Source organism: Palaemon carinicauda, chromosome 9 (assembly GCF_036898095.1).
Source record: "Palaemon carinicauda isolate YSFRI2023 chromosome 9, ASM3689809v2, whole genome shotgun sequence".
Classification (NCBI taxonomy): Eukaryota; Metazoa; Arthropoda; class Malacostraca; order Decapoda; family Palaemonidae; genus Palaemon; species Palaemon carinicauda.
In genome coordinates, this window is record NC_090733.1 from 121,301,064 (window position 1) to 121,311,063 (window position 10,000).

The 10,000-nt window shown below is 37.4% G+C and overlaps 1 long non-coding RNA gene across 1 annotated transcript in view; it reads left to right on the top strand.

Annotated features, from left to right (window-relative positions):
- LOC137646861 (uncharacterized) overlaps nt 1–10,000 on the top strand; it is a 483,899-nt gene that overhangs the window by 365,399 nt on the left and 108,500 nt on the right. Inside the window, exon 2 of the long non-coding RNA XR_011045483.1 lies at nt 2,466–2,497. This is a non-coding gene — a long non-coding RNA (uncharacterized lncRNA). The remainder of the gene's footprint in view (nt 1–2,465; nt 2,498–10,000) is intronic.

The window sequence follows — 10,000 nt, forward strand, 5'->3', positions numbered from 1 at the left end:
GGGGAATGTTATAGAATTAACTATCATGTTCTGAGTGGTTGAATTGTATGCCAGAAAAGAGAGATGATCCTAGTTTCACAGTGGGAAAACGATTTGAGGATTTCTGTTAATGGAATGTAAAATGAAGAGTATTTTACTCTTGTGAACTGGTGAATAGTATTATTTGAAGTCAAGCGAACTGCGCGGTTAATGATTATGACAGATAATTATATATGATTAACATCCTTTGACCTATTTTAAGCTTAATTTAACGTGAATTACATCAATACAGCTCAATTAGTGGGTAGTGAACATGGCAGAGATATACGATTAACATCATTTGACAATTTTAAGATTAATTTTACGTTAAATAACTACCTTATTGTGTTTCCAAACGACCCTCGTTATCAGCATCCAATGTTCTGCTACCTCGTGGATGTGTTTGGCGTCCCACTTGACGTCGTTGGAAACCTTGCTGTAGAGTTTTTTCATAGATATCAATATAGTGTTCACCAAAATAACCAAGTACATATCCACCACAACAGGAATGACATATCGCAGAAGACACGGTCCTGCTGAAGTCCATTTCAGTTCGTCAGGCATCATAATGACAAAACATACCGTCAGGATGACTGTAGTCAGTAACGATGTACAGCACATTGCGTTCGGCTTCCATGAATGAGGCACTAGCAGTGTGTTGATTTCATTCATATAATCTATCACTGAACGGACGTGGTAGTACGAATGGATGTAGATGCAGACGCTGAAGAAGAGGCTCGCTCCCATAGCAAGTATCGTGACACTGAACCATAACGGGATTGTGTAAGAGGAAAAAAATAAGTTGGACGAAATCACCCACGAAACGACGACCATCATGCCAATGGCCTTCGGAATGAGGCTCCTGCCGTTGAATTCGTACACTTGTTCCTTGTTCTTGCGAATGCTTTGTACGCCGAAGAGGATTCCCGTTAAGAAGATGACCTTGCACACGTCTTCTATCGAGTGCTCTTTGTTGGCGGCGTCTTTCCGTTGAACTCTGGAAATTGGACAGTTGTTCTCGCTGGCGTTTCCAGAGTTTCCTGATGAATGACCTTCGTAAACAAGATCGTTGCTTTCGGTACGCGTTGCTGACGTTGATTTTTCATTGCCATTCATTGTAGATGATTTCATTCCCTCACTGTTGAAAATTTGTATTAAAAACGGTAAAAGTCTGGCAACATTTATTCCAGGATTTTTACTGTTTTAAAAACGGTTAAATTGACGTGAAAGAGTGATGTTACGGGCAGCAATCCGTAAAAAATAATAACAAAGTATGTTCAAATTACGGTGGCCTGTATTTTACTGAAATACGGTTGAGAACTGTATATTTTTACGGAGAATTTCCGAAAATGCGGTTTTTTTTCTAACAATATGCAGTGAAGTGTTTTGTGAAATTCAGTTAAAAATGTTCCAGGAACTAGTAAGACCTCTCTCTCCTTACGGATAATTTGTTATCACAACTGCTCTGATTTACAAGCGTTGTTGTTTCATGTTGCGGGTAACATTAGTGTTCAGATTTAGGAGCTGATAGCAGCTAATCTAGAGTGCATATCCAATATGATTTTCTCTTGACTGCTTCACATTATTGATAACTATATTTACGTATCAGTAAGCTTGTGGATATGGCTATTCCAAACTAACGATAGGGTACATTTTTATCTGTTCTTAATTACAGGCTTAAGTACATACGCTCATACACATAATCTCTCAAATACATACTTGTGTACACATATGTATATACATTATATATATATATATATATATATATATATATATATATATATATATATATATATATATATATATATATATATATGTATGTATGTATATATATATTTGAAATAAGCCATATATATATTTGTACATTAAAGAATGGAGTCTGTATTAATATTTATGGCTTATTTGAAATATGAAGAACATGTTTAAACGTGCAAAATTTATCATATATATATATATATATATATATATATATATATATATATATATATATATATATATATATATATTTATATTTATACATATGTGTGTGAGTGTGTTACTGTATGGACTTGTCGTGGTATGACATTGGAGCAATATCCAACAGATTTTGTAGATTTGAGAACAAAGTCCTCAGAAGAATATTGGGAGTTAAATGCAGGACAGGATTAGAAATGAAACTATGAGAGATTACTCAAGTGCTATATGTGGAAAGATCCTGGTGATGGGTAGATTGAGATGGTTTGGACATTTTCTTCCCCCTCCCCAAGAGAGATTATTTCACCAAACTTTTAACTGGGCTCCACAAGGCACTAGAAGAGGTGGAAGACACAGGCCTACATGGCTGATGACTACGAAGCGTGAAGTAGATTGTCTTTTCAATAATGGTAAGTAAGACATAGCAAGTCAAAGTTTTAACCTGTAAACTATCTTAAAATCCATTATATAAATTTCGTATTTTTATTTTCCAGGATATCCACTGGTGGTGTCTATGGTGTGTAAGGTAAGTACAAAATGTAAATTTTAATGTGTATGTGTATGTGTGCGCGTGTATTTGTTGTGTAAATGTTTATTTTATTATTATTATTATTATTATTATTATTATTATTATTGTTGTTGTTGTTGTTGTTGTTACTACTTGAGATACAACTTGAGTTGCTAAAGTTTGATACTATAAGCCCAAGCGAAAGGAAATTAGGCGATAAATAGACATGAAAAGTAAAGCACAATTAAAATAAAATATTTTAAGAACAGTAACGGCAAACACATTAGTGTAAATTTCTCTTGTTTTTACAATAATGATATTTTTTTTCTGTTATCGACTGAATTATAATTATGTGATATGGTAAGTCAGTATGGATATTACTGAAAGCATCTGGTGTCCTAAAGTGCCAGTGCCTCGTACACATTTTATCTCTTTGGGTGATAGCTAATTTGGGCTCCGAACCCCTAGAGATAAGAAAGGCATACTTAATGGTGCTTAACAAGTAATATTTAAGCTTAATGGAAATTATAAATAACCCGAAGTTAAACAGGGATTACTAATGAACTGTTGTCAGGGTGCTGAAGTTTTTATTTATGCTATTTTTCTTGGTTTACTGAGAGAGGAATTATTTTTTCCAAGCGCTGTACTGTAAATTATTAAACTTGAATAGGATTTTCCCCCTTCATTTTGAAACAAACTCTGATTTTTGTAAGTGTCTGTCTGTGTTTTTTCTGAGTTTAAAGGTTTAAAGTCTGCTCTTGAATGGCAGAGGCAAGGGACAGTGACATTGCCCTATCAAGTACGACAATCCCCTAGAGAATGACCATATGTACTTATGATTAGCGCCCAACCCCCCTCTCCACCCAAGCTAGGACCAAGGAAGGCCAGGCAATGGCTGCTGATGACTCAGCAGATAGACCTGTAGGCTCCCCCAAACCCCCCATCCTCAGCTCACAAGGATGGTGAGATTGCAGTGACCAAAGAAACTGACGAGTTTGAGCGGGTCTCGAACACCAGTCTGGCGATCACCAGTCAGGAACGTTACCACATCAGCCACCATAACAATCATACTGTGATACATATAGACTTGGTAATCGATTCAAGCATTCGCTTGCAATTAATGGCGGTATAATAAAGTGGGTAAAAAATCGAAATTAGCGGTCACATGCTACAAATGGCAGTAAAAGGGAGTTGAGGAAAGTCATTTGAATTTTCGCGGACCCTTCATGAAGTTTAATTAAAATTTGATGACTTTGGAAACGCGGGTCATCGCGATCTGCTTTCAAAGTCCGTCAGATTGTAATTACACACATTTGCTGCCAACCATTCAAAAATATAACTTTGCTATTAGACCATGAGATATGAAAATTCCAGCCAGACCAGTCGTCGATTTTTGGTTATTTATTTTGTTTGTTTTGGGTGGTTTTGTTTGCCTTTCATGTTTGCAGTTGATGGGATTTTGTTGTGAAGGTCCCGAGTATTGTTGGAAGTTCTGAGAGCGCATGCGCCACAATGCTATAATAGATGAATAGAAAATAGGGGTTATTATATATAATTTATTTTTTTCACTACAAATTCCGTGTGTTCGTTGCTCTGTTATGTCGTGCATTCCTGGTATGTCTTTTTTCTTCTTCTTCGTCATCGTCGTCGTCTTTTTTTTTTCTTTCTTTTTTTTCTTTTTTTTTCTTTCTTTTTTTTTCTTTTTTTCCCAGTGCAAAGTGGAAGAGGACAATACCATTTTCTTATTAAGTGAGCATTCAGATGTTTTGTATTGGGCCTTTTTCAAATAAAAATATATTGAAATAAAAACAGCTGGTCGAGGTATCAGTGTGCGAACTACATTTGATGATTAAATTATACCGGGAATTCTCTGCAGCCAGATGTATTTATTTTATCCGGATTTTAGTAGTATATTTTACACGCTGTTAAGTGGCACTTCTTTGGATTTTCCTCTTTGATTTTAGCCCCACTTTATACACTTTAGGATATCAGCTAGAACGATATATGTTTTTTACTTCATATATATATATATATATATATATATATATATATATATATATATATATAGCTATATATAGATATAGATATAGATATAGATATAGATATAGCTATATATTTAGATATATAGAGATAGGTATGTATATATATAATATATATATATATAATATATATATATATATATATATATATATATATATATATATATATACATATACCAAGGCACTTCCCCCAATTTTGGGGGGTAGCCGCCATCAACAAATGAAACAAAACAAATAAGGGGACCTCTACTCTCTACGTTCCTCCAGCCTAACAAGGGACTCAACCGAGTTCAGCTGGTACTGCTAGGGTGCCACAGCCCAACCTCCCACATTATCCACCACAGATGAAGCTTCATAATGCTGAATCCCCTACTGCTGCTACCTCCGCGGTCATCTAAGACATCGGAGGCAGCAGCAGGGCCTACCGGAACTGCGTCACAATCGCTCGCCATTCATTCCTATTTCTAGCACGCTCTCTTTCCTCTCTCACATCTATCCTCCTATCACCCAGAGCTTTCTTTACTCCATCCATCCACCCAAACCTTGGCCTTCCTCTTGTACTTCTCCCATCAACTCTTGCATTCATCACCTTCTTTAGCAGACAGCCATTTTCCATTCTCTCAACATGGCCAAACCACCTCAACACATTCATATCCACTCTAGCTGCTAACTCATTTCTTACACCCGTTCTCACCCTCACCACTTCGTTCCTAACCCTATCTACTCGAGATACACCAGCCATACTCCTTAGACACTTCATCTCAAACACATTCAATTTCTGTCTCTCCGTCACTTTCATTCCCCACAACTCCGATCCATACATCACAGTTGGTACAATCACTTTCTCATATAGAACTCTTTTTACATTCATGCCCAACCCTCTATTTCTTAGTACTCCCTTAACTGCCCCCAACACTTTGCAACCTTCATTCACTCTCTGACGTACATCTTCTTCCACTCCACCATTTGCTGCAACAACAGACCCCAAGTACTTAAACTAATCCACTTCCTCAAGTAACTCTCCATTCAACATGACACCTTGCACCACCTTCCCTTCTCGTACATCTCATAACCTTACTCTTACCCACATTAACTCTCAATTTCCTTCTCTCACACACTCTTCCAAATTCTGTCACTAATCGGCCAAGCTTCTCTTCTGTGTCTGCAACCAGTACAGTATCATCCGTAAACAACAACTGATTTACCTCCCATTCATGGTCATTCTCGTCTACCAGTTTTAAACCTCGTCCAAGCACTCGAGCATTCACCTCTCTCACCACTCCATCAACATACAAGTTAAACAACCACGGTGACATCACACATCCCTGTCTCAGCCCCACTCTCACCGGAAACCAATCACTCACTTCATTTCCTATCCTAACACATGCTTTACTACCTTTGTAGAAACTTTTCACTGCTTGCAACAACCTTCCACCAACTCCATATAACCTCATCACATTCCACATTGCTTCCCTATCAATTCTATCATACGCTTTCTCCAGATCCATAAACGCAACATACACCTCCTTACCTTTTGCTAAATATTTCTCGCATATCTGCCTTACTGTAAAAATCTGATTCATACAACCCCTACCTCTTCTAAAACCACCCTGTATTTCTAAGATTGCATTCTCTGTTTTATTCTTGATCCTATTAATCATTACTCTACCATACACTTTTCCAACTACGCTTAACAAACTAATACCTCTTGAATTACAACACTCATGCACATCTCCCTTACCCTAATATAGTGGTACATTACATGCACAAACCCAATCTACTGGTACCATTGACAACACAAAACACATATTAAACAATCTCACCAACCATTCAAGTACAGTCACACCCCCTTCCTTCAATATCTCAGCTCTCACACCATCCATACCAGACGCTTTTCCTACTCTCGTTTCATCTAGTGCTCTCCTCACTTCATCTATTGTAATCTCTCTCTCATTCTCATCCCCCATCACTGGCACCTTAACACCTGCAACAGCAATTATATCTGCCTCCCTATTATCCTCAACATTCAGTAAACTTTCAAAATATTCCGCCCATCTTTTCCTTGCCTCCTCTCCTTTTAACAACCTCCCATTTCTATCTTTCACTATCTCTTCAATTCTTGAGCCAGCCTTCCTTACTCTCTTCACTTCTTTCCAAAACTTCTTCTTATTCTCTTCATATGAATGACCCAATCCCTGACCCCACCTCAGGTCAGCTGCCCTCTTTGCCTCACGTACCTTGCGCTTTACTTCCACATTTTTTCTTTATATTTTTCATACTTCTCTACACTATTACTCTGCAGCCATTCTTCAAAAGCCCTCTTTTTCTCTTCCACTTTTACCTTCACTCCTTCATTCCACCATTCACTGCCCTTCCTCATGCTGCCTCCAACAACCTTCTTGCCACACACATCACTTGCAATCCCAACAAAATTTTCTTTTACTAACTTCCACTCCTCCTCTAAATTGCCAGTTTCTCTTACTTTCACTTTGTCATATGTCATTTTCAACCTTTCCTGATATTTACTTTTTACCCCCGGTTTTATTAGCTCTTCAACCCTCACTAGCTCCCTTTTACATTCACCTACTCTATTCCCCCAATCTTTTGCTACAACTAATTTTCCTTCCACCAAAAAATTATCAGACATACTGTTAGCCATATCCCTAAACACGTGCACGTCTTTCAATCTTCCAAACATTCTTTTAGTTATCAACACATAATCCATTAATGCCCTTTCTACTACTCTTCCATTTGCCACTCTTACCCATGTATACTTATTTTTATCTTTCTTTTTGAAAAGCTATTACTTATCACCATCTCTTGCTCAACACACATATCCACCAGTCTCTCACCACTCTCATTTCCACCTGGTACGCCATACTTCCCAATGACACCTTCTACCTCTCCAGCGCCCACTCTAGCATTTAAATCACCCATGACAACTACATAATTCCTTCTACCCAGTCCTTCTACACACCTAGTTAATTCATTTCAGAACTCATTCCGCTCTTCTTCACTTTTCTCACGACCTGGCCCATACGCACTGACAAACGCCCAACATTCCCTACCCAACCTAACCCTTACCCACATTAACCTAGATGATATCTCCTTCCATTCCACTACTTTACCTGTCATCCATTCACTCAGCAATAAAGCCACACCCTCTCTCGCTCTTCCCCTTTCAATCCCTGACACTTTACCAGACATTTCACCAAACATCACTTCACCCTTTCCTTTTATCTTCGTCTCACACAAGGCCAATCCATCCATCCTTCTATTCCTAAATATACTTCCAATTTCACATCTTTTACTCTCTATCGTACTACATCCACGCACATTCAAACACCCCAAAACTAGAGTGCAGGGAGCAGTCACTCTCCCCCCAGCTCCATCTCTTTGTTGCTGTCTCACAGAATGTAGATACAGGAGAGGGGGTTCCCAGCCCCCTCGTCCCGTCCCTTTTAGTCGCCTCTTAATACACGCAGGGATAACGTTGGCGGTATTCTAATTTGTTATTGTAATTTGGGAAAGACTTTTTTAAAGTCAACGTGAATTTTAACTATTTTGTTGGTCAATTTTCTGCATATTGTAGATTATCAATATCAAGTTGGCTACTTTCCTTATTAACGTGTCTGGTTATGAAAGAACTTTACCGAATCCCTCAAACTTTTTTTCTTGAGGGTGTATTAATTTTAAGTGCGTTCATATAGTTGATTACTGAAATACCTCCTGTAAAGTGTTTTGTCCCACTATAATCTCAGGTGGAATTGTTTTTGCATAAAGTTAATGGGATTCGTTTTCTCCGTCTGTGATCATTTCTAAATATAATGTGTTTAAAGTTATCAGGGAGAAGTCATCGCAGAAAACGCTCTTCCATTAATGTAATGGAAGTATTAGTAATTAAGCCTAGTCTTTTAAAAGAAAATGTTAAGCTTACGTGGCAATCTTGAATAATTGTTACATCAGAAGTTTTTATCGTGAAGTTTTTATCGTTCGTTTTTATTAATATTATTTTTTTATTAATGTTTAGGGTTGCGGTGGCCTTGTTGATAACGTTCTTGCATGGTGATCACCAGATCAGGGTTCGAGTCCCGCTCAAACTCGTTATTTCCTTCGTTGTCTTCAACCTCACCATCTTTGTAAGCTAAGGATGGGGCGTTTGAGGGAGCCTATAGGTCTTTCTGCCAAGTCATTAGCAACCATTGTCTGACCGTCCTTGGTCCTAGCTTGGGTGGAGAGGGGGTTGGGCGCTGATCATATGTATATGTGGTCAGTCTCTAGGTAATTGTCCTGCTTGACAGTGCAAGGCCCCTGTCCCTTACCCCTGCCATTCATGAGTGGCTTTTAAACCTTTAAACTTGTCTAAGTCATTTCTTCGTTATCATCATCTGGAGATAGACCCCATATGTCTGTTGCAAGTTACGTGACACTGGTTATCAAGAATCGGCCAAAGTAACTACGTAGCCACAGGAGATTTTATGTCGATGTGAATGATATATTGAAAGGAACAGTTAACCAGAAAAAAATTGAATTTTCCATAAAGTTATTTGCATGCGTCTTACATTTGAGTTTTTTCTTGAGCTGAATCATATTTATCTAGATTTACGTTTAAATTAATTTTTAAAGGCAAAGAACTCCACCATGATCTCGACAATCAAGGATCACAAACCGAAATTATAAGTTGTATATAAACCGAAGCTGCCTGGATTAATTTTTGACTCATGGGTGTGGAATAAAGTCTATAAACCGGGTTGTTATGAAGTGGCTGTAACGATTGTTTTAAGAATATAAATTTTTTTAGTTTTATTTGAGTGTCGATGCGTTCACGATAACAATTAAGATATGATTATTCCTGCAGTGTTACTCACCGTAAATTTTAAGTAACAAGAAATTCTTGATGAGAAAGTGTGTTTTTTTAAGACATTCGTTCATTTTCGTTCATTTTGAAGAAAATCTTTTCACCTACGTCATGGATAAAAAATTCTTATTTTGTAGTTATTCTTATTTTTTTTTAATTGATAATGATGATTACAAGCCAAACTGCATTCCTGGTTGGAAGAGTTTGCTACAAGGCTTAATTAAGGTCATAACAGGGAAAGCTAAAATTACGGAGAAAGACAGAGGGGTACAGAATAAACTAGGAAATAAAAAGTAACAACCCTGCAGTGTCCTTCAGTGAAGGACACATAGTTTTGATAAAGGAAGATCAAAGATGAAGATGAGGAAAAGGCAATCTTGTTCCATCTACTAATCCCGCATAACGCACTGTTTGAAAAATCAAGAGGAGCAGGTTGACAGAAGATTGCTCGATCGATTTTCTCATAAATATGTACTACAGTTAAAACGTATTTTATATTTTCACTTATATAAATACTCATTAAACCCTGTTAATAGCTACCCACTTAAGAATGTAAGGGTTAGTTTATATGCCTAGTGTTCTCAAATTTGTAAGGAAAGGGGAGAAAGTTGTTAGGAATATGCC